Source organism: Giraffa tippelskirchi, chromosome 2 (assembly GCF_054371585.1).
Source record: "Giraffa tippelskirchi isolate mGirTip1 chromosome 2, T2T-mGirTip1v1.2.pri, whole genome shotgun sequence".
In the NCBI taxonomy this organism is placed as follows: domain Eukaryota; kingdom Metazoa; phylum Chordata; class Mammalia; order Artiodactyla; family Giraffidae; genus Giraffa; species Giraffa tippelskirchi.
Window position 1 is genome coordinate 193,573,225 of NC_137276.1, and position 23,455 is coordinate 193,596,679.

The window sequence follows — 23,455 nt, forward strand, 5'->3', positions numbered from 1 at the left end:
ATACTCTGGCCATCTGATGCAAAGAATTGACTCATTTGAAATGACCCTCAAGCTGGGAAAGATTGAAGGTAGGAGGAAAAGGAGATGACAGAGGATGAGATGGTTGGATGGTATCTCCAACTCAATGGACATGAGTTTGAGTAAACTCCGGGAGTTGAACTGGACAGGGAGGCCTGGTGTTTTGCAGTCCACGGGTTCGCAGAGTCGAACACGACTGAGCAACTGAACTGAACTGAACCGAATGGTATCAATATTGGTTAAATAGTCATTTTCATACTAATTGGCTTAATTTTTTTTGTTTTTTCTTTCAAATTTTCAATAGTAATTTTATTCAGTTTTAAAAATTATTCAAATGTAATTATTATATAAGTCCCCTAAATCCTAAGAATAATTCCTTTAAGACAATTCTTCCATAAAGACTGGGCAATTTAACTCAGATTTCAGAACTTAGATTGTGTGGAATTATAGAGTAGGTCTTGTCAACTGAAAGCCAGCTTTTCTATTAAAAAAAAAAGAAAAGAATTTGTTATTCTGATAATGGCAAATAAGGAAGCCTGAATGTAATTTTAATATCTCTCTTTAATATATCACTCTTTCTTCCCTGTAAGCTAATTAGTTATGTATTGATACTTATTATTTTAAATGATGCACATGTTTAAACACAAGTTCTCAGAAAATTAGTTTTCTTCATAACTGGATCCTTTATATTATGGAACTGAATTCAAAAGTATTACACATTATTCATAATACTCTCATATATGCAAAATGAATATGAATGCATGATTATCTTCTGAATGTGTCTAATGTCAAGCTCTTCTAAATATTGGATTCAGATAATCGGAAATTTCCACTTTAATGGAAAAGGTGGGGAAGGATGAGTAAATATAGCTGTATTTTTGTGTGTACATTTTTATTAGTTTTGTTTTTGCTGTTTTTGCTAATCTTTAAGTGATACAGGAATATAGCCCTTGAGACCCATTTCTTACCACATTTAGTTGGTTACAGCCTTTAAAGCCAGGTTTCTAGTTCTAATTTCTGTTGTTGTTGTTCCTTCCTAGAGATCTGAAGAATATTCTTTATGCTTTGATAGGGAAGACATTTAGGGTTCCCCTGTTCCTTCCTTCACTCTTTCCTATTATTTTCTTTCACTGCCATGATTTTCCCTCCAAAACAACCTCCCTAAGAGGAGGGGTTATGTTCCTCCTCTTCTCCATTCTCAAGTTTAGGTGATTTATTAAAAAAAAAAAAAAAGAAGAAGAAGAAGTTTAGTCAAATTTAGTCATGATTTTATAAAAAAGAACAAACCTGAATCTATATTGAATCTAGTTCCCTAGCTCTAAACTTTGTGCTCTGTGGCCCTGTGCTTAGCCTTGCTGATTCTGCATCTCTGTAAAATAATGTTGTTTATAGACTGAAATATACATGATGACCCAGCCTCAAGGATCTGCCTTACAGACTTGAACTTTGAAGATATGACACTTTTGCATTCCTAAAGAGATAAAACATTACAGAACAGAAAATAACAATTGTCTTGCTGGAGGTTTACAGAAACATTGTGACCAGTCCTAAGAGGACAGCTAAATAACAGAGATTATCACTTTCCCTCTGAGGTCCGGTAAAGTTTTCAGTAGCAACCACACCTCCTCCCATTTTAGTATAAAAGAATCTTGAATTATAACTTGGGTTAAAATGGTGCTTTGGGACACTAGTGCTGGCTTTCTGAATAAAGTCACTGTTCATTTTCCAACACCTCATCTCTCAATTTACTGGCTTGTTATGCAGCAACATGCTTCCCAGGTAGCACAAGTGGTAAAGAACCCTCCTGCCAATGCAGGACACATAAGAGATGTGGGTTTGATCCCTGGGTCGGGAAGATTCCCTGGAAGAGGGCATAGCAGCCCACTCTGGTATTCTTATCTGGAGAATCCCATGAACAGAGGAGCCTGGTGGGCCTCAATCCATGGTGTCGCAAAAAGTTGGACACAACGGAAATGACTTAGCACGCATGCAGCATCAAGTACAAGCATGGACTCAATGACAATTTTGTCTTTCAATATGCTCAGAAAAGTGAACAGAAAAGGATTAGGGCTAAGATGAGGGTAAAACAAACAAGCAAAAAACTGAAATAGGAAGCTTATGCCCCTGGTAATTTGTCAATTGCACTAATAACTAAGAGATCATGGCATTGATAAGCAGTGCTCAAGAAGCAATGAAGAGGCAGAATAAACTGTAATAAATGGATTAAAAGATCCATGAACCAGAGAGTAATGTAACTGGGTGAATCAGACTAAGTAGGGTGATCTAGAAAGCATGTCCCTTGCAAGTGGAACAACTACAGTGAATTTTTTGCATGTAGGAACTGTAGAAAGCAAAGACCACTGCCTTCATGCTACTAATGACTTATGGTTAACCTTAGACTAGGAAAAATTTTTAAATCACTCTTTGGCTAAACCATGAAGACAAAAAATGCATCTGTGGATAGAACTCAGCCCATGAATCATCAGTTTAACTCTGTCCCAAATTCATTTTTTTCTCTATTATTTGACAAATAGTTCAAACTAAATAGAGCTCTGATATAAGCGCTATTGCAAATAAAAGTCCTACCTACTTTTGAGGTTTATTGTTTGATAGGCTAACATCTGTCTAAATATAGCTAGTTATTGAGTTAAATTAATAGACAAAGATGCTGCACTGGCAGGGTTCTGTATTGTTAGGAAAATGGCCAGCATTAAACTGATAATATATGTACAGAATGAAATATATAGTCATGCATATAATCATGTATATAATATATATATAATTATGCATATAATTAGTATCATATATATGTATGTGTACATACACTTTTTCTAGATTACAATTTCAAAATTTTATGGTTAAGATTCAAAATAATACATATTGACTGTATCGAACATATTAAAGTATAATCCTAAACAATAGGTGATTTTAATACTGTACTTTTAAAATAATACTTCTTTAGAGGGATTATATTAAGCTGAAAATGATTACCAAAGGGATTTTTGTGTTTATACTTACAGAAATTACACATAGAAAATCATATAATTTCCTATCATATTTGATAAGCATAAACAAGACATATTATTGAAATAAATGCTCATTAATGCTCCTAGAAGCAATATTAAGAATGACTTTCACATTGATAGGATATGATTTGAAATTAAATTCAAGAAACTTTGTGACTTTAAGAATGGTTAAATGCAATCATCATTACAATTTTTACTTCTTTAATTTGTATAGTATATCTCAAAAGCTAAGAAAATGAAATTAAAATTATTCATGAAAGTCTATTGGCTGGGATATTAGCTATTAAAGAGGATTTTTTGTATTGTTTGTCTCTAATAAATATTACCAGGATTTAAAATCAAAAAGAGAAACCCCATGAAAATAAAACCTGTGCATTTTGGCAGGTGTAAACTATCTTGAAAAGGTTCACATATACATTCCACTCTTACGATCAAACCAAAAACCTGCACTTTCAAAATTTTCTAAACCTTTCAGGCTAAAGGAAAAATGTGAGCATATGGATAGGGTATTATACTAGGACAGCTTAAAAATTTTGTAACTTATTCACAGGGTGTGTGAACTGCCTAGAATTTCTGGAAATCAGAGACTCAGAGTCACTCCCTTTTACAAATTAGGACAAAAGGAACTTCAAAATTTGAGTAAATTGCTCAAGGTCACATAGAAACTGAGTCAGTGGCATCAGCATAAAACTCCAAGTAACTTTCACAGTGCTACAAGGAAGTTTTTCCTTAATAGTCCTGATAGATAACCAGGCAGCTATTTATAAGTCTTTCTGGTAGATATAAAGTGTTTCATAATAGAAGTAATTCTACAATAGTCTGCAGGCAACTCTAAAGTTAACAGAAATACTGGGTTGGCCAAAAAGTCCATTTGGATTTTTTCCCTGAATAAACTTTATGATTGAGCCAATATTTTGCTTATCTATTATTGCTATAAGAAATTTAAAAGAAAAAATGATATTGATGCAAATCTTTGAGATATTGTTTATTTTTAAGAGTTATAGTTCCTTTGAATAATTGGCAAAAACATGTTAATATTCTAAGACAGGATATAATCTTACTTTATTTAAATATTGCTTATTATAAACATGATGGTTAGTTTACAGAGCATTTAACAAAAATTTAAGGCAAATTTATAGTAAGATCAATTCCCATTTATTATATGCAAATGTACATAATATTCATTTAAACTTAAGTTTTAAAATTAAGATAAATATTAAATTTTCTGTGCTTTAGAATATGAGGTTTTATGGCTATAATTGAGGTGGTACTAAGTTCACCAATAGGAACACACTCTCCATTTAAATAAAAAGAATGCCACACACCCTACAAAGAGCCTAACTGTTTTCTAGTTGTGCCTTCAGCTCCCACCCCAGTGGTTTCAAAGAAACATTTGGTAATAAGTGAGAAGTTACCTGGGCTTTATAAAATGAATTATCATTTACAGTATATTTAAAGGAATTTTAACTCTAGTAGGGCTTTCCTTGTGGTTCAGTGGTAAAGAATTTTCCTGCCAATGCAAGAGACATGGGGTTGGATACCTGGGTGGGGAAGATTCCCCTGGGGAAGGAAATAGCGACTCACTCCAGTATTCTTGCCTGGGAAATCTCATGGACAGAGGAGCTTGGCAGGCAACAGTGCTGCTGCTAGTTAGTTGCTGCTGAATAGTCGCCTCTATGCGACCCTACGGACAGCAGCCCACCAGGCTCCTCTGTCCACAGGATTCTCTAGGTAAGAATACTGGAGTGGGTTGCCATTTCCTTCTCCAAGGCAACAGTCTATGCAGTCGCAGAAGAGTCGGACACAATTAGCGACTAAAAACAACAAAACAATAAATAGTTGAAGAGATCCTGTAGTATTGCAAAAAGACATGGAAATTACTAGCCTAAGCAATCTGTTCTATCATGTAATACACATGATTGTGTGTACCTGTTGATACAGATTTCTAAAAAAACTATCAAATAGCAATGTGTACACACATACACAAAACAAATTAGCATAAGAAAATGTAGAATTTGCAAAAAATAATATTCAGTTTGCAAAACAATGTAATTGGACTTACTTTACTGAACTGTATATTGAAATGGTTAGGATAGTAAGTTTTGTGGAATATGTTTTTTACCAAAATGTATAAGAATTATACAATGTATTCATAAATGCTGCTTATTGAGGAGTTTTATTTGAATAGATAATTCAGCTCAAAATAAAAAAAAAAACAGATTGAAACAAAATGTCTTGAATAATATATGTTAATTTTTAAAAAAATTATTTTAAAGATAAATACTTCACAAAACAAGTTATATGCTGAAATATTGATAAAAGCCACAATGGTGATTAAAAAGAGTAATTGTTAAAGACTTCCAATACCTTATCTTAATGTCTAAATTAGGTGGTTCCAGTCTGAGAGCTAATGAAAATGGAATTGTTTTAGAGGTTAATGCATTCTGGTGATGTGTATTAAAATACTCAGGGACCACATGTTGATCAAAAATTACTAACTGGATGCCATGCCAATGAATCATTTACATGGTCATCAACTGAGCCATGGGCAGCAAATAGCATGCCCTAATGAAGTCCCAACTCTTATTTGTCTGAATGTCACAGGTGCTATACATTTCACGATGTTTCAGAAAACTACATGAATATACCATATGCTTATAAGATGTGCTGTAAAAATAAGAACACCAAATGATTTCTTATTATTTCCCATGAGTGCAAATGACAGCTTAATATATAACTGCTTCCTGGGAAGAGTCATGATATGATGCTTATTTATCTAGAAATAATCTCTTCACCTTTTCTCCAAGCTTATTCCTTGTCTATTTGATTTTAAAGTCACACTGAGCTGCCATCACTGTATCCTTGCATCAATCAATCACATGAACTATGCTTGTTATACTTAAAATGTCATTTTGGAATGATTTTATGCTTGAGTTGCTGTGCATATCTAATCTGTATTGTATTATTGTTATGGGCTGAATTGTGAACTCCCCCGAAAGATGTACCGAATCCTAACCACCACCATCTCAGCAGGTAACATTTAGAAATGGGTCATTGCAAATGTAATCAGTAACTTCAATAAGAGAGGTCATACTTGTGAAAGGTGAGCTCTTAACACAATATAACCAGTGTCCTTATAAGAAAGAAGAAACCAAAACAGAGGGAGAATATCATTTGATTACAGAGGTAGAAATTGGAGTGGATTCAGCTGCAAAGCAAGAAATGCCAAGGATGGATGGTCATCTCCAGAAGCTTGGCAGAAGCAGTGAAAGATTTTGCCCTACAGGTTTCAGAGGGAGGCTGGCCCTCCTTTTTGGAAATCTAGCCTCCAGAACTGTGAGACAATAAACTTATCTTAATTTAATCCACCCCGCCATTTGTGGTGCTTCATTACATCAGCCTCAGGAAATTAATGAAGTCATACAGGCCAAACAGGCAGAGAAAGTAAGTGTTAAAGAGAGATGGAGTGAAAGAGGGAAAGAATCTTTGTGCGTCTATTTTTGTACACACAGTAGAATTCTTTTTAAAAGGTCACAGTTCTCTTGAAATTATTTCTGAAGCTCTTTTAAAACTAGTGATTAAGAGGTCTCTATTCCCTCTATTTGATATCCAAATTATGCTTTGCAATTTACTTAATTACCGAGTTACATTAACACTAACATAATGTAATACAAAAATGAAGTAACAACCCTGATGGAAGAACTCAGGCCCTTTATGTGAAAATGAGTTGGTTATGGAAAGAGTTACCACGAGAATTTCACGTAAGTTTGGCTCATTTTTCAATCACCTTTACACTTGAGTTTTGGCTATTAATTGTATTTCAAAAATAGGTTAAAGCCAGGAAGGATTCTAGAAATTATTTGAAGTGATCATTCCATTTTGTAGTTGAGTACATTTAGATCTTGCCTTGGTCAAATACTTGATGCATGAAAGCCCCAGGACTTGAAACCCCTACCTTAACTCCTAGGACACAATTCTATTTTGTTTATTACATCCCCTTATTCCCACTTCTTGAAATAATAATTATCATAGCATAAAAAGGGGTATTCAGTCAACAACAATCTCAGGCACAGATTCAGATATACAAAAAATGGTTCTATTTTTCTATAACTGAATCATTCTTTTTTTCAATTTCAGGTTTCCCATTCTGTGTTATATTCACATAATATGAAGTTTAAAAGAGAAAAAGTATATCACTTGTATTTGAACTCAGGGAGAAAAAAAGGAAGCAATATGGTAAATACAAGAAAATCCTATCCAAAAAGAATTTGAAAACAAAGATTTTAAAATTATTAGGAAAGCAAATATCAATAAGGATGTCTTGCAAATCAAATAACAACTAGACAAAAAGCATTGTCCTTTATCCATACGTGTTTTTGACTATCTAGTCAAATTTCTTCACAATTTTAGAATTTCAGAATCATCTAATCTTAGAAATAAAATAATAGAAGAATCTTGCAGATCTAGCTTACAACTTATATGGAAAGAGATTATATTTTTATTTCATACAATTACATAAAGAGAATCCAAAGTGTGTGGCTGGAGTGGACAGTACAGTTACAGATTATTTGAGAAATACAAGGGAATGGAATAATCTACTAAAATTAATATTTACTCTGTTTAGTGCTTTTTTTTTTAATAATAGTGCTTAAGTTTCTCTTTTTTGGTTTAATGGGCAGGGAAGCCCAAATTCTGAAACTTTAATCAAACTCATGGCCTCCCTTAGCAGGTGTTCTTTAATAAGAATAGCATTTAATGATTCATATTTAGGGCAACCACTAAAGTCTTGTTCTTTACAATTGGCAAAGTGGTAAGTGAGAGAAGAAATAGTGACTTTTAAAAATAAACTTTAATTGTATAATAATTTTACATTTACAGAAAAAAAATGAATACAGTAGAAAGTTTCCATATATCCCAAACCCAGTTTCCCATATTGCTAACGTCTTACATTAGTATGGCATATTTCTCTAAATAGTGAGCCAATGTTTATGTTTTATTATTTACTTAAATCCATACTTTCTTCAGACTTCCTGAGTTATTAGTGTAATGTACTTTTTCTTTCTATTCCAAGATCACATACAGTATACCACATTACATTCAGTCATCGCATCTTACTTTCCTCCTGATTGTGACACTTTTTCCAACTTTGCTCCTGATTTTCACAGTTTTGAGAAATACTGCTCAGGCATTAGGTAGAATGTCACTCAATTGGTGTTTGTCAGATATTTCTCCCATGATTAGACTGAGATTTGTGCCATTATCATCACATTGTATTAAGGATTAGTACAATCCATATGATTTATCACTACTGATGCTGACCTTGATCACCTGGCAAAGGTAGAGTTTAGTGTTTATCAGGCTTCTCCACTGTGAAGTTATTCTTTTTTCCCTTTTCCACACAGTTATCTTTAAAAGAAGTCACTAGAGGCATCCCATTGGTAAGAGCTGGAGAGTTATGTTATACCTTCCTAAAGAGGAGGTGGATATCTAAATACATTACTTGGAAATTGGGGGATTCCAAATTCAAGAGATTCAAGAGATTGAGGGTTCAAGAGATTTTTCCATTAGTCTCATTTTTAATTTATTTAATCATTTTTTCTATAATAATAGACTCATGGACATTTATTTTATACTTATTTATTTTTGATAGATAGCATTACTTTTGGAGCTACTAGAGAACAGGGACTATTTTATTCATCTTCATAACCCAAGCACTTGGACTGGAAAATTTTAAATAAGCAGTAAAATGTCTTTTGATGAATTATGACAGGAAAGAGACACCAATAATCAACACATGCCAAACAGTAGAATATATGCAGTGTTAACCCTACATATGGAAAAATGGGAGGGTTCTCAACTCATTCTAGAAGGAAACAAGTTAGATAAAGCTTTGAAAATACTTTGGACATGAAATAAGTTCTGAAAAATAGGAGTCAGTACAGTAATGAACTGTGAAAAATGAAAATTAAAAATATATATTATGTGTATATATACATAATATATATGCATTTATACTATATGATTTTATATTTATATATTATATTTATGTGTATGTATAGTATAAGTACATATAGGATAAAGTATGACCCATCTGGAAAACTGTGTAAATGTGCTTGACATAGATGAAGTTTGGGCCCCATAGAGAAAAGTACAAAAGGAAACTGGAGAATCAGGCAGAGCCTAGATGGTGAGAAACCTGTATATTCCTTTTTCCTCACAGCAATGAAGTTATTGAAGACTTTAATAGGGAGAGCTGTAGGTTAATGAATGCCTTTCAAAAAATCTTCAGAAAGAAACACAACATATTCATGCTTTGAATGAATATGTACATGTTTGGTGCAAGAATGAGTTGCTTGTTGTGAATTATTACTTAATTTATTAAGTGAAAATTGCATGATGTAGGCAGAAAAAAGAAAATGATTCTGAAGAATGACTATGAATATGCTTTAAGGTTGGTCAAAGGCTTTAACAAGAAACAATGCTTTAGTTATCCTGATAAAAGTATCAGAACCCTACCATACTTTTGAGGCTCCATGGATAAGAAACAGAAAATGGATCTAGATTGACTTGCAAAATCATAAAATATTTTGTTTATGTCCTGAAATTTGCTAATTAATGGAAACAAGTCTATAGAATCTGCTGCCTGACTCAAAGAACTACCTTTTGACTAAAACATATAACACAGACACACAGACACATAGACACACCCACACTTTTCTTTCATTTTGGCATTTTGCTGTCTTATTCTAACTTCCATTCTCCCTCAAGTACTATAACAAGAGACACCCTAAATCAAGCAGATGAGAAATTAGCAAGAGATATGGAAGGAATCAGCCTATAAATGTAACATTCTCCTTTATTTAGAGGTGACTGTTTTTACAGTTTCATCTTTTATAAGTTCTTGGCATCTTATGCATTCCACATTAAAAACTGAAATGTTTCCAAGTAGTTCAGGCCTTTACTTGTTATCTTGACACTTAAGATATTTCATAGTTGTTCACCAATTTCCAAAATCAATGAATCTAATCAATACCAAAATAGCATTTATTTTCTACATCAGTTTGGAAAAAAGTGAAATTAAAATACTTTAAGCAAAAGAAATCACCACTCTGTTCAACATGAAAAGATAGGGATAATTGAATATTCTAATATTTGCAAATGTTAGAGAGTAAAAAGCAAAAAAAAGAAAAGAAAGTTAAAATTAAAAAAGTAATTTAGGTTACATACTACTTTTTTAAGTGGTTGCTCCCATACCACTCCCTGTAGCAAACACTGTTGGTGTTCAATTCAGATTCCTTTCTATCTCCTTTTGACTCTGTGAATGTGCCCCCTTCTTTCTTTGAGGTGCGTTTGCATTTTGTGGCCCACATCTTTGATTTTCTTTAGTGTGCTCTACAGAGGTTGCTGGACCTATTTGACCTCACAGTACAGAGCTAGAAGGCTGGGAGTTATGACTCAGTTAACCAATGACTTCAGAGTACGGAACTTTGAAACTGTAATTCCATCATTTGAAGTGTAATTTACAATAGACTCACCCTCCAGGATCAGGAGAAGTAAACCTCTGTGGAACTGTGCCTGACCCATAGTCTCGCCAGGCTTCTTTCCTTTCCTTGTCCTGCTTGCTATATTCTCCTCTAATTTCTCTAGGAAGTAATTTCTTAAAAAGTGTAGTCAAAAATTTGGATATTTGAAAGATGGAACTACTGAAGCCTTTACATAGGCCTACACCATGCATAACTTTAAAAAGTCAATAGAAAGAAGAGAAAAATACCAAATATAGATGGTGATGTTTATTCTACATCTATTTAGAAGCACTACATCTAGCAAAAGTTTTGGTACACAATCCAGATCACTCCCTCAGGATCCTGGAACTCATTTCCCCCAATTCCATAACTGAGGCAGTCTCCATGACTACTTTGTCCAAGGATAAAGCCCTTCCTTCCGTAGGGGAATTCAGCTTCCAATAATGAGTTCATGTATAGGTACAAAGACCAAAGCCCTTTCTTTAATTTGGAATATCTCTAAAAATCTCAGCCTCAGACATCCCTGAGAGGTCATCTAAGTTCACTTTTGTAACTTCACTACAATTTAACTTCTTTCTCTGTCCAATCTTGCTTTGTTCATTCTTTTACAGGAATTATTCCCACAAGTACCTCACTGTAGGTCACCTACATAACCATGTCCTTTCCAAAGAGAATATCCATTCAAATACGAGGTCTTGGATTCCTAATGGGTCTTAGTAGAGAAGGGGTGCCTGATTATAAGATAAATAGAAAACATGTACTTGAAGCTTTTCTTTATAATCTGAGTTCTGTTATATTTTCCAGTAGTCATGTATGGATGTGAGAGTTGGACCATCAGCAAGGCTGAGCACTGAAGAACTGATGCTTTTGAACTGTGGTGTTGGAGAAGACTCTTGAGAGTCCCTAGACAGCATATTAAAAAGCAGAGACATTACTTTGCTAACAAAGGTCCGTCTAGTCAACTATGGTTTTTCCAGTAGTCATGCATGGATGTGAGAGTTGGACCATAAAAAAAGCTGAGCACCTAAGAATTGATGTTTTTGAATTGCAGTATTAGAGAAGACTCTTGAGAGTTCCTTGGACTGCAAGGAGATCAAACTAGTCAATCCTAAAGAAAATCAGTCCTGAATATTCATTGGAAGAACTGATGCTGAAGCTGAAGCTCCAACACTTTGGTCACCTGATGTGAAGAACTAACTCACTGGAAAAGACCCTGATGCTGGGAAAGATTGAAGACAGGAGGAGAAGGGGACGGCAGAGGATGAGATGGTTTGATGGCATCACCAACTTGATGGACATGGGTTTGAGCAAGCTCCATTAGTTGGTTATGGGCAGGGAAGCCTGTCGTGCTGCAGTCCATGGGGTTGCAAAGAGTCAGACATGACTGAGAGACTGAACTGAACTGAACTCTGTTATATTTACACAAAGTGATAAACTTGTGCCAGCTGAACAGAAATTTATCATAAGATGGAATGGTACATCTTGGATTAGACATGAACAGGGTTAAAAAAGCACAAGTAAAATGCATAAGCAGATGGCCCAGAGAACTTGACATTTTTCTTGCATTTATCTTCAACTCAAGCTTATGAGACAAGTCAGGAAGGAGAGTATCCCTAATGACCAACTGATGGGAGAGAAAAAGTTTGACTTTGTTGACAAAATATTTAGCTCAGATATGGGTACAACAGAGTATATTTTCAATACCACAGCACTTGAAAAGCAACATTGAGCAAAAACTTCCCAAAAGCTATAGCTTTGGAAAATGCACGTGGTCATCCACTTTGTGTGGAAAGTGGCATGAAGCAAGACTATACAAAGACTAATGGGCAGGGTGTAGTGGGTCAGGGAATCTGGGAGAAAAATAATTGGAAAATTGAGAACAAAAAAACCTAGGGAAGAGGCATGTAAATAGATCCATTATACTGAGCACAGAGTGTAAAGATCTTACATTGCTTACTAACAAATCTCCAGAAAGCCATTGAAGGTTTCTCAAACAACAAGTAGATGTAACAATAGGCAGTTGATATTAGCCAAATACTTTCATGACCCACCTCAACACTGTGCATTGGCCCATGGCAGCGTGAATAGGGTGTGGGAATAGATGTAACAACATAAACTCTCATTTACCAAGGCCATTTTAGTTATTGCTATTACCAAACTTCTATTGCTATTACTAAACTTCTCAACAAGGTAGACCAAAAATGTCAGCATCCCTAAGAACAACTAGTCGTTTGGTGACAGGTTGATTACATTGAACCCATATATCCTGCAAAGGATGGCAAATTATCTTGTTTGCTTATTCTTCCCACAAGGCCTTAGCCAACACCACTTACCCAAGGCTTTCAGAGTGCTTGATTTATCAGCATAGTATCCTTCATCATTTCTAATTTGGGACAGTGATCTGTTTTAGAGCAAATGAGATTCAGCAGTGGGCACATAGCCAGAGGATTCATGAGTCATTTCACATATCATACTGCTTAGAAGTTGCAGTTGACAAAATGATAAACAACCTTTTGAGCTGCAACCTTGGAGAGAAGACCTTGAGAGAATAGGAAACCATCCCCCAAGAAATAGTGTATGCCCTAAATAAATGACAATTATATGGTGCTGTATGTCTAATACGTAGAATACATGAGTCCAAGAACAACAGTATGAAAGTGGAAGTAACTCTTTTTTCCTTCATGCCCATTGAACCTGCTTAGAGAATTTGCACATCTCTGCAACCCCAGGCTCTTTGGGTCAAGATGCCTTAGATTGCAGAGTGAGCATTGTTGTACCAAAGGGTGCAGCAAAAATTCAATCAACAAAATATGTCATATATATACAAAGGAATATTATTTAGCAATAAAAAGGGAAGTACTAATACATGCTAAGACATGAATAAACCTTGAAGACATCATGCTAAGTGAAAAAAGGTCACAAAAGGTCACATATTGTATGATTCTTTTATAGGAACTTTGACGAATAGTTACTCTGATCTTTTCTTGCATAGCATGTATCATAATTATAAATATAAATTTACTTAACACATGTTACATACCGGACTCTATGATCTATGAAGATGGGTACCATATCTGCCTTGTTTACTCCAGGAATCTACAATTTCTTCCACAGCACCTAATACATAGAGGAAACATAATGAGTTATGTATTGAATAATCTATATATTTTTAAAACCCTCCACATTGTTACAACAGTTTGTACCTGATAGAAAACACTTCAGTTACATATTTTTACTAAGACAGCATTTTTTTGACATAATTTAACTAACTTTCAGATTTATAAGTATTTCTAGGTACTGGTTATGGAGAAAAACTAAGTGATGGAATTGTGGCCTAAAACTATAAAGTTTAATTAAAACTGTTTTCATTCAAGTTGAAAATTTTACACAATCTAGTTTTTAGAGTCCTCAAATCAGTGTGATGTGTCAGTGTATTTTGTAGAGTTGTAAATGAAATGCTCTGTGAAATGTCTGATAAGAGTGTGTTGCCAGTAAAGATGAGATTAGAGTGAAGCTATCAGGGACACAACAAAATTTGCCAATTCTACATGAGGAGAATGAGCATATCTTTTCATGTGCAGTTATATAAATAAATATGCACAAACATACATGGTACTGTAAACATTGAAAGCTAGCATGTTTCATCTAAGGAAATAACTGTTTCCTAACACATCTAATCAAAAGAATCTTATGGTGAGATAATAAAAGCAAGGATGACCAACATATACTATCTAGATATTATATTTATTAAGTAAAGAAAAAAATTAAAAAGTCTTTTTTAAGCTTATTGATTTCCATAAATTCCTTGATCATTTCATTATTCAGAGAATAAAAATCTCAAAGAATGAAGACTAGACATCTACATTTTTACAAAACTCCCATGTGATCTTGAATTTCAGATAATTTTATATCTATTGATCTAATATAACTTCTCCATTGTTATCAACAATGGTTACTTCTTTTAATTAATTTATTCAGTAATTTTTTATTTGATATATTCATTGGTCAGTTCTAATGCAAAAAGTAGCCTTTTTTCCACCTCTCTGGAGGTATGATGTAGGCTGCCTCTGAGAATAGAGTCACAATTTCTAAATAATTAAAGAAGGACTATGTTAGCCAGCAGGTGAATCATATAGATAGAAAGTGTATATGAGAGAGAAACACAGAAGTAAACTTTCCCTAGGCCCTTCTAAATACTAATGAGGAAAAAGAGCACCTTAGCTAGTGATCTGACTTGGTCAGCACACATGGTCAAATAGTTGCAGCAGGCTATCTTACTTGGATGTATTTAAAGATATCATCATCTCCTTGATACATTTATTGTCCAGTCTCTAGATGTGGATTATGATTTGAATCATCATGGAAGTCCTTTATTTATTTATTATTATTTTTGGCCATACCATACAGCATGCAGGATCTTAGTTCCCTGACCAGGGATAGAACCCACAGCCCCTGCAGTGGAAGTGTGGAATGTTAACCACTGGATTGCCAGGGTAGTCAAAGTTCAGTTTTTATAGAGAGAACATGATCATGAGAATACAGAAAATCCCATGGACAGAGGAGCCTGGTGGGCTGCAGTCTATGGGGTCACATAAAAGTCAGACATAGCAAGTAAACAACAACAATGAGCTTTTCATGCTGAACTTTAGATTCTCTCTCATGAAGTGTTAAAAATCATCATTTTAAAATTAGAAACTGCCATTGAAAATGTTTCTTTATTCACTCAATATTGAAAGATACTTCCATAATACTGGAAATCATGATAGATGACAAGAAAAATAAACAAAACGGCCATCCTCCTCACCCTCACTGAGCTTATGCTTTAGTGAGGAATATAGACAGTTAAGCAAGCACTTACGGTAAAGTGTGATGAGTACTATGACAAGAGAATTCGAGATCTTCCGGTGAGTTTATTTCACGGACATGTAATGTATTTATATTTTTTAAAATGGGATCAGGGAATACTTTTTGGAGAAATTCCATTAACTTGAGCTTAGATAATAGTTAGACAGGTGAAGGGGAAATAGTGTAGTGAGACCATGAGGGGGAATAACATGGGCAAAGATTTTGCGTTGAGAAACAGCAAAATATTTTCAAGAAACTAAAAGAAGATCAGTATTCTGAAGTAGAGTGCCAATGTGGTAGGGACTTGTGAAAGATAATTCTAGAGAGTCAGGTGGAAGCCAAATCATACTGGTTTATAGAAAACTAAATTAAGGAAGACAGAAATTATCCTGGTCATAGCATTTGAGCAGGAGAGTTATATGATCAAAATTCAATCTCAAAATCTCCCTCCGAAGAATATTCTGTGCAAAGAAAAACTCAGTAACACACTTGAAGGTATGACAATATGGAGTTGTGATATGTTTAGAGGCTATAATCAATAGGAGTTGACCATGTAAAAGAGATACATACTAAGTTAGATATTTCTATCTGTGGGTAGTGATATATCTTATTTTACAAGCATAAATCATCATCTTGGTTTTATACACTAATCTTGTGAACTTGGTAAATATGTGTATGTTCCTGGCAGCTGAATGATATTTTAACTTTTGGGGTATTGGTATAGTGAAGTTTCTTAGCAAGGGAACTGAACTCTTGGCTTAATATGTATCAGTGTAATTACTGGATTTATTAAATCCCTTAGAAAGAGTCTGCTGATCTTGTCCCAGAGAGTTATATATATAGATATAATTGTTAGGACTCCAAATAGCTTAAGTTAAATAAAATATACTGTAACCAAAAAAAATGGTTAAAGCTAAATGAATAATGAATATTTCATGACTTGAGATAAAGGTAAAATAGGGAATTTTTTATGAAGTCAACTTTTATTTTAGTCAGCATTGTCTCTTTTCATTTATTTATGGTAGTGGAAAATATAAAAGTAGATCCTGGAGGTCAAGTTATCTAGATAAATGATTGCTTTTTACAGAGATTTACAAGAATTTTCAAATGACATAATACTATATAGAAATCTTTCAAGTAGAACTGTGCTCTACTAAAGTTTATTGAATGATTTTCACTGATAAACAAATAAAAGAAAAAAAGCTTTAGTAGGGAAAAATCTCACTAAATAACTACCCAATGCATGCCCAAAGATTTTCATTTTAAAGTAGACACTAAGCCTCATTCAATCTGGTTCTCTACACCCACATTCTCCTCATTATGACTTTCAAGGATGGGACAACAATCTTTGCTCCAGCCCCTTCTCAACTCTTTCTCCCAAAAGCTTTTATCTCCTCTAGTGAAGTATAATAAGATTCTAGGGAAATCAAAATCAAATTTTCATTGACGAAAGTTTCAGAGCCTTTAATACAAAAGGCAAAGTTTTGGTACAAAACAAAGAGCTTCCTTACTGAATATATGATGAAAAGATTAACACACTCTGGTTTTCCCCATACCAGAGTCAAAAGTTTCCAAGACAAAGGTTAAAATATTTTTACAATTATGTTTTAGAAGGTAGAATGTTGGCTCACACTAAGGATTCATAGGGACCATAATTCTCCTGTATGAAAAAAAAAAAATTGTACAACCTTCTCTAAGAAGGAAAAAAATAGGCTTGCTGTCACATGTATAAAATTCTCAGTTTGACTTAAACAACAGAACCCCCAATTTTCAAATACTTAGAAACAGGGTAATTTTACCAAGAGAATTTTTGGCATCCAATATACGTGTCATTCCCTATTTCTCTGTCTCTTTCAACTTTAACATGTTTGACCTTGGAGATGCATTTGATCAAAAATCATAATTCCCCTTTGATGAGAATGTCTTTCTGAGATGTATTCCTCTCTGAGCAGGGTAATATGTTCACTTCACAGGGAGCAGCTCTGATTCTGTCTAGTAGAAAAGAAAAAAACTGTGTTTCTGTTACTGACCATGCCTGGGGAAAACTGTTTTTCAAAGACAAAGGCAATATCAAAGCAATGAAACTTTTGGCAGCCATTATGAGCTTCAAACTGTGTCTTGTATTCAACTGCTGAATAGATACTACACTAAAGCACTAGAGGTGTTTTTTTTGTTTTGTTTTGTTTTTTGGTGACAGCTGCCACTTCATCTATCAGCCATTATAGGAATAACATTGAAACATTCATTTAGTTTCCTAGATGAAGGTCTAAATCCTTGTTAATTCTGATTTCCCTAAAGAAGGTCAAGTTTTGCCAACATTGCAGAACAGCACTGAAAAAAGCTACATATAAAAAACTTCTTGTTTTCCCTAATGAATAAAATTAAAATAGTGATGAGTATTTTTGGTGTTCTAATTTATTTCTGTGAAATTGCTGATGGTTTTTGACAATTATAGTTTTATTTGGTGAGAGAGATTGCAAGCTCTATTAGTACTTGTTTCTGCCCCTGACATGCATACTATGAAGACAATAAGAACTCAGGAAAGTCAACATTTTTGGAAAGTGAGAAAGGGGATGAAATTATTAGTGTTTCAAGGTTGAGTTCTACCACTATTTGAACCTGAAGAGTCAACTTGTCAGTCATTAATTATATATTAATAATGTGTTTATGTGTAATTTTTGTAGTTAAATACTTTATACTTTCACTTCATTTTGACTTGCTGTTCATTAAAGGATTATTTTATCCAAATGCTTGATTGGATATAATAATAGGAACAGATGAAGGCTGTTTTAATTGTTAAAAGGAAAATTAGATCTGTACATCACTGAGAAGTTTAAACTCTTCTCTTACCCATCTATATCAATAGAGCTCCAGTGTCAGCCACTGCTTTTTGAAATACATTTTAAGAAGTGAAGATTAGACAGTTTTTCAACAAAGAGCAAGTTTTCTCTGATAAAGGGATACAGAGGAAGGATTTACCTTTATAGGGACAAAAATTTTAAAATAAAAGCAATAATATATGGAAGAGTTCTTTGCAACCAAGCTTAATCTTCACAGCTATATTTCTACTTGTATCCAAAATTAATCTTGAGTATTAATTAATTAATTAATCACTCAGTGATTCAACAAAATATTACTTATTTATTTGTTCACTGCCTCAAAAATTCATCCAAGTCTTACATATATTTTCTACATAGACACTCATATCATTTGTAAACAAGAACTGTTTTATTTCTTCCTTCCCAATCTGAATATCTTTTATTTCCTTTTCTCATCTCATTGCATTGGTTAGGGTTTCCAGTACAATATTGAAAAGGAGTAGTGAAAAAGAACATTCTTGCCTTGTTCCTGATCTAAGTGGAATCCAGTTATATTTTTAATGTATTCCCCAACAATTATTCTTGCTATGCATTGTTTTTATAAGAAATGTGAGAAACAATATTTGACAATAAAAAGCTAGTTATAGATTGTGGCAGATTACAAAGTAGTCACAGTAATACCAAAAAAAAAAAAGAAGCAGCTTAAAAAATGAACTAGAAATTGTAAATTTCCATTTTGAATATTTTTAAGATTATTAAAACATTGCCAGGCAGACAAAAATAAGTTTCTAAAAATAATTTAGAAAACTCCAGACTCCTTTCTTCACTTCAAATTTCTTTTAATAATTTTTATTTATTATTAAGTTCATTTAAAATTGATTCATCATAATTTTTTTTTTAAATTAGAAAAGCCATCAAAAAGAAGTTACCTACTAACCAGAAGACAACTCTCTGTTACTACCTTATTCTGTTTTAAGAGTTTTCTGTGTATATTTGAGGCAATTCTTTTTCAAATGCTCATTGTTTTATAACCAACTCCCTATTATTCAACTAATTCCCTACTGTTAAGCTGAAATTTCCAAACACTAGTTTACTTTTTAAGCTTTTTCTTTTTCTTTTTTTTTTTTAATGGTATTAGGTTCTCTAACAATTTTTACTATTTTGGAACATTTATATTGATATCAAATTTTGAAATTTTATATACAGTGACAATAAAAATAATTGATTTGGGAAACACTGTCAGGAAAAAAAAACTACCAAAATCATATAAGCAAATTAAAAACAGGCATATAATACGCCATTGGCTATAATACCTGTAACACTTGGGAAAAAAGATCTGAAGATCTATTTTTAACTAAATCTTAGTTTCAAGAAAATTATACTGGTCATCCAACTTGTTTTCACCAAGTTATTGACCTTGTCTTTTTGGGCCAAATTATCTGAGGCTTCATGCACTGAGCTTGAACACAATAAAACCAGATTCATATTTGAAAAAGTTTATTCTATAGATCATTTAGAAAACTGATTAGAGGGAAATAAAATAAACATATCTGAAATACAAATATAAATTCTATTATACTTATCAAAATGCAAGTAAAGGCCTGAATTAAAATTCCAAGAAGAGATATAAAGGAAGGTAAAAATATATGACACATTGGAAATATAAGATTTATAGGATAAAAAAGAAGTAAAAAAAAACAAAAACAATGTTTGAGTTTCTTAAATGGGCAATATGCAAATTTCAGTGCTATTAACTGGAAGTAATTTCAGAGGAAAGATGATGAGTTCAGGTACGAACTCTGAATTTGCATTGTTTATCATTTATTCCCAAGAGCACTTTGACAGATGGTTAACTCACCTCTTTAATCCCTGAAAAGAGATCTGGGCTAGAGATACTTATTCTAGAATCAAGAGCATAAAACTGGGAGATAAACTAATGAGTAGGTAACGACCTAAGGAGAGCATACGTGTGTAAGACAAAAAGAGAATGGAAACTTAAAGAACAACTCATTTAAAGAGTTAAATATAAAAACTTATGAAGAGTTTGACAAGAAACAACAGAAGATGTTAGAAATTAGAATTAAAACATAGACTAAGGAAGAAGAAAAGTTTAATGGTGAGAATATGATAATTTGGGCTTCCCAGGTGGCATATTAGTAAAGAATTTGCCTGCCAATGCAGGAGATGCAGGAGACCCGGGTTCAATTCTTGGGTCTGGAAGATCCCCTGGAGGAGGGAATGGCAATCCACTTCAATATTCTTTCCCAAAATATTCCATGGACAGAGAACCCTGGGAGGTTATAGTCCATGGGGTCACAAGGAGACAGGACTGAGTGACTAAGGATGCACCCATATGATAATTCTGTCATATGTACAGTTGACCCTTGAATACTGCAGGGATTAGGGGGACCCATCCTCCATGCAGCTGAAAAGCCAATTATAACTTATAGTTGGTCCTCTGCATCTGCGGTTTGTCTACATCAGTGAATTCAACCAACCGTGGATTGTGTTCAGTTCAGTTCAGTTCAGTTCAGTCGCTCAGTCGTGTCCGACTCTTTGCGACCCCATGAATTGCAGCACGCCAGGCCTCCCTGTCCATCACCAACTCCTGGAGTCTACCCAAACCCATTTCCATCGAGTCGGTGATGCCATCCAGCCATCTCATCCTCTGTTGTCCCCTTCTCCTCCTGCCCCCAGTCCTTCCCAGCATCAGGGTCTTTTCCAATGAGTCAACTCATCGCATGAGGTGGCCAAAGTATTGGAGTTTCAGCTTCAACATCAGTCCTTCCAACGAACACCCAGGACTGATCTCCTTTAGGATGGACTGGTTGGATCTTCTTGCAGTCCAAGGGACTCTCAAGAGTCTTCTCCAACACCACAGTTCAAAAGCATCAATTTTGCGGCGCTCAGCTTTTTTCACCCTCCAACTCTCACATCCATACATGACTACTGGAAAAACCATAGCCGTGACTAGACGGACCTTTGTTGGCAGAGTAATGTCTCTGTTTTTCAATATGCTATCTAGGTTGGTCATAACTCTCCTTCCAAGGAGTAAGCGTCTTTTAATTTCATGGCTGCAATCTCCATCAGCAGTGATTTTGGAGCCCCCCCAAAATAAAGTCTGACGCTGTTTCCACTGTTTCCCCATCTATTTCCCATGAAGTGATGGGACCAGATGCCATGATCTTAGTTTTCTGAATGTTGAGCTTTAAGCCAACTTTTTCACTCTCCTCTTTCACTTTCATCAAGAGGCTCTTTAGTTCTTCTTCGCTTTCTGCCATAAGGGTGGTGTCATCTGCATATCTGAGGTTATTGTGGTACTATTGAGAAAATCCACTTATAAGTGGACCCAAGCGGTTCAAACCCATGTTGCTTTAGGCTGTAGTTTTTGTAACTAAAGGCGGTAGTTTTAGGCTGTAGTCTCTTGTATAGGCAGAACTATACAAAGAGCTCAAGTAAGAAAATTGTTACAAAAGAACATCTTTTATCCCTGATCTCATGATTCCATGCAAAGAAACAGCTCTTAAAGTGACTTTCCTGGCTTTTCTTTCCCCAGAGAAAAGTGAGTTGGAAAAAGGAACATGCAGATAGGTCTCACCTTCTATTCCCTGCCATGGCAAAAATTCTTATCTCTGTGAGGGAGGCTTACAGCTTGGGATACATTTGATTCATGGAGGTGTTATAAAACCTATTTGACTGCACATAGAACCCATGTCCTTCAACTTAGGTACTGTAAGTGATAATGCTGACATTTTAATCTCCATTTTCACTGACCCATATCCTATTTTCTCAAATGTTTCAGAACTCAGGCATGAAAGAGAAGCCTGTTACATATTGACTGGTTCGAACATCAGTAATAAAAATTGAATACTGTTCATCCATCTAATGTAGATATAGTGTGGTTACAAATAACCATGCAATCATAATTACATTAGTTTTATTGGACTGGTTGTGGGTGAAGTCAGACAGTTACATGTTGGATAACAAATGTGTTAAAAGTGATGATGAGAAAAACTGGTTATTTTTCCAAGACTGTTGGCTTTGAAAGAAAAGAAATAGTGTGCTTGCTAAGGAGGACTTAGTGTTGAGAGAATTATGTGGCTTGGCTGTTGTTATTACCATTTATTATGAATAGAGCATGGTGTGTTTAAAGCTTTAGGGAAGAACCAGAGGAACATGCATGAGCAGGAGCATCTTTGATAGAGTGTGGTCCTTGCAATGATGAGAGGGCATAAATTTCAGAACCCAGGTAAACAGGGCAGATATGACTGAAATGAGAGCAAGGCAGATAAGGACAGGTTTACATGAACAAAGCACTAGGGATGCAAGGACAAATAGGACACAAGCTTTGCTTTCAAGGAGCTCCTTTTGGGGGTTGAGGGAAACAAACTTCATCAAGTCAATCATAGGACAAGTTGTAGATTTGACAACTCAGCAGCTCTGCAGGAAAGTGACTCTTCCTTAACATCTGAGAGTTCACTGATTTTCTTCTAGAAAATAAACAAAACTAGAGAACAATTTTCTGATGCAACCTCTATATGAAGGTAGTTTTAAACTTAAGAGCCATATCAGTCAAATCACTGTTTTTAAAATTTATGTAAGTCTTTTAAAGCTTTTCTAATATCTTTCCTTAATATTGTTCATAAATACTCAAGAAGGAATATATTACTGTTAAAGAGTGTGCACATTTAGCCTATATAACTTCTGGATTGGAGGTTTTAGCATTTTTGTGGGATTTCTGTCCAGGGCACATAAAACAGGAGAATAAATTTGTTTTGGAAATGTTCTGAATCGAAAGTATCTTCACAAAAACTACGATGTATATAATCAAGACATTTGTCTCCCAAAGTCTGACTGTTTATTTCGGTTTACACATGAATGTGTAAAAGGCAGCTGTGGTAAAAGGAAAAGAATACAACAAAATAAAACAAAACACTAAATGTGAATGTAAGGCTGGTTTGAGTCCAGCTTCACACTTCATAATGTGATCTCTGATAGGATGCTTAATTTTTTCTTCAGCTTCTTAATTTGTAAACTGGAGAGGGGAAAGGAGAATGAAAGGCAGTTTTTGTTCATCACTAACGTTGCTTACTAGGTTCTACTGGAGGATGTATTTATTAGAGAGCAATAAACATAGTGGTGAAGAGTACAGAGATTGGATGCAGGCTTCCTAAGTTTGAGATTTGGTTCCACCATTGAAAAGTCATGTGATCAGGTTAGTTGC

The 23,455-nt window shown here is 34.4% G+C and overlaps 1 long non-coding RNA gene across 1 annotated transcript in view; it reads right to left on the minus strand.

The window, feature by feature from the left end:
* The window catches only part of LOC145528695 (uncharacterized), a 686,972-nt gene that overhangs the window by 151,713 nt on the left and 511,804 nt on the right, over nucleotides 1–23,455 (minus strand). The window contains exon 7 of the long non-coding RNA XR_014070554.1: nucleotides 13,608–13,684. This is a non-coding gene — a long non-coding RNA (uncharacterized LOC145528695). The remainder of the gene's footprint in view (nucleotides 1–13,607; nucleotides 13,685–23,455) is intronic.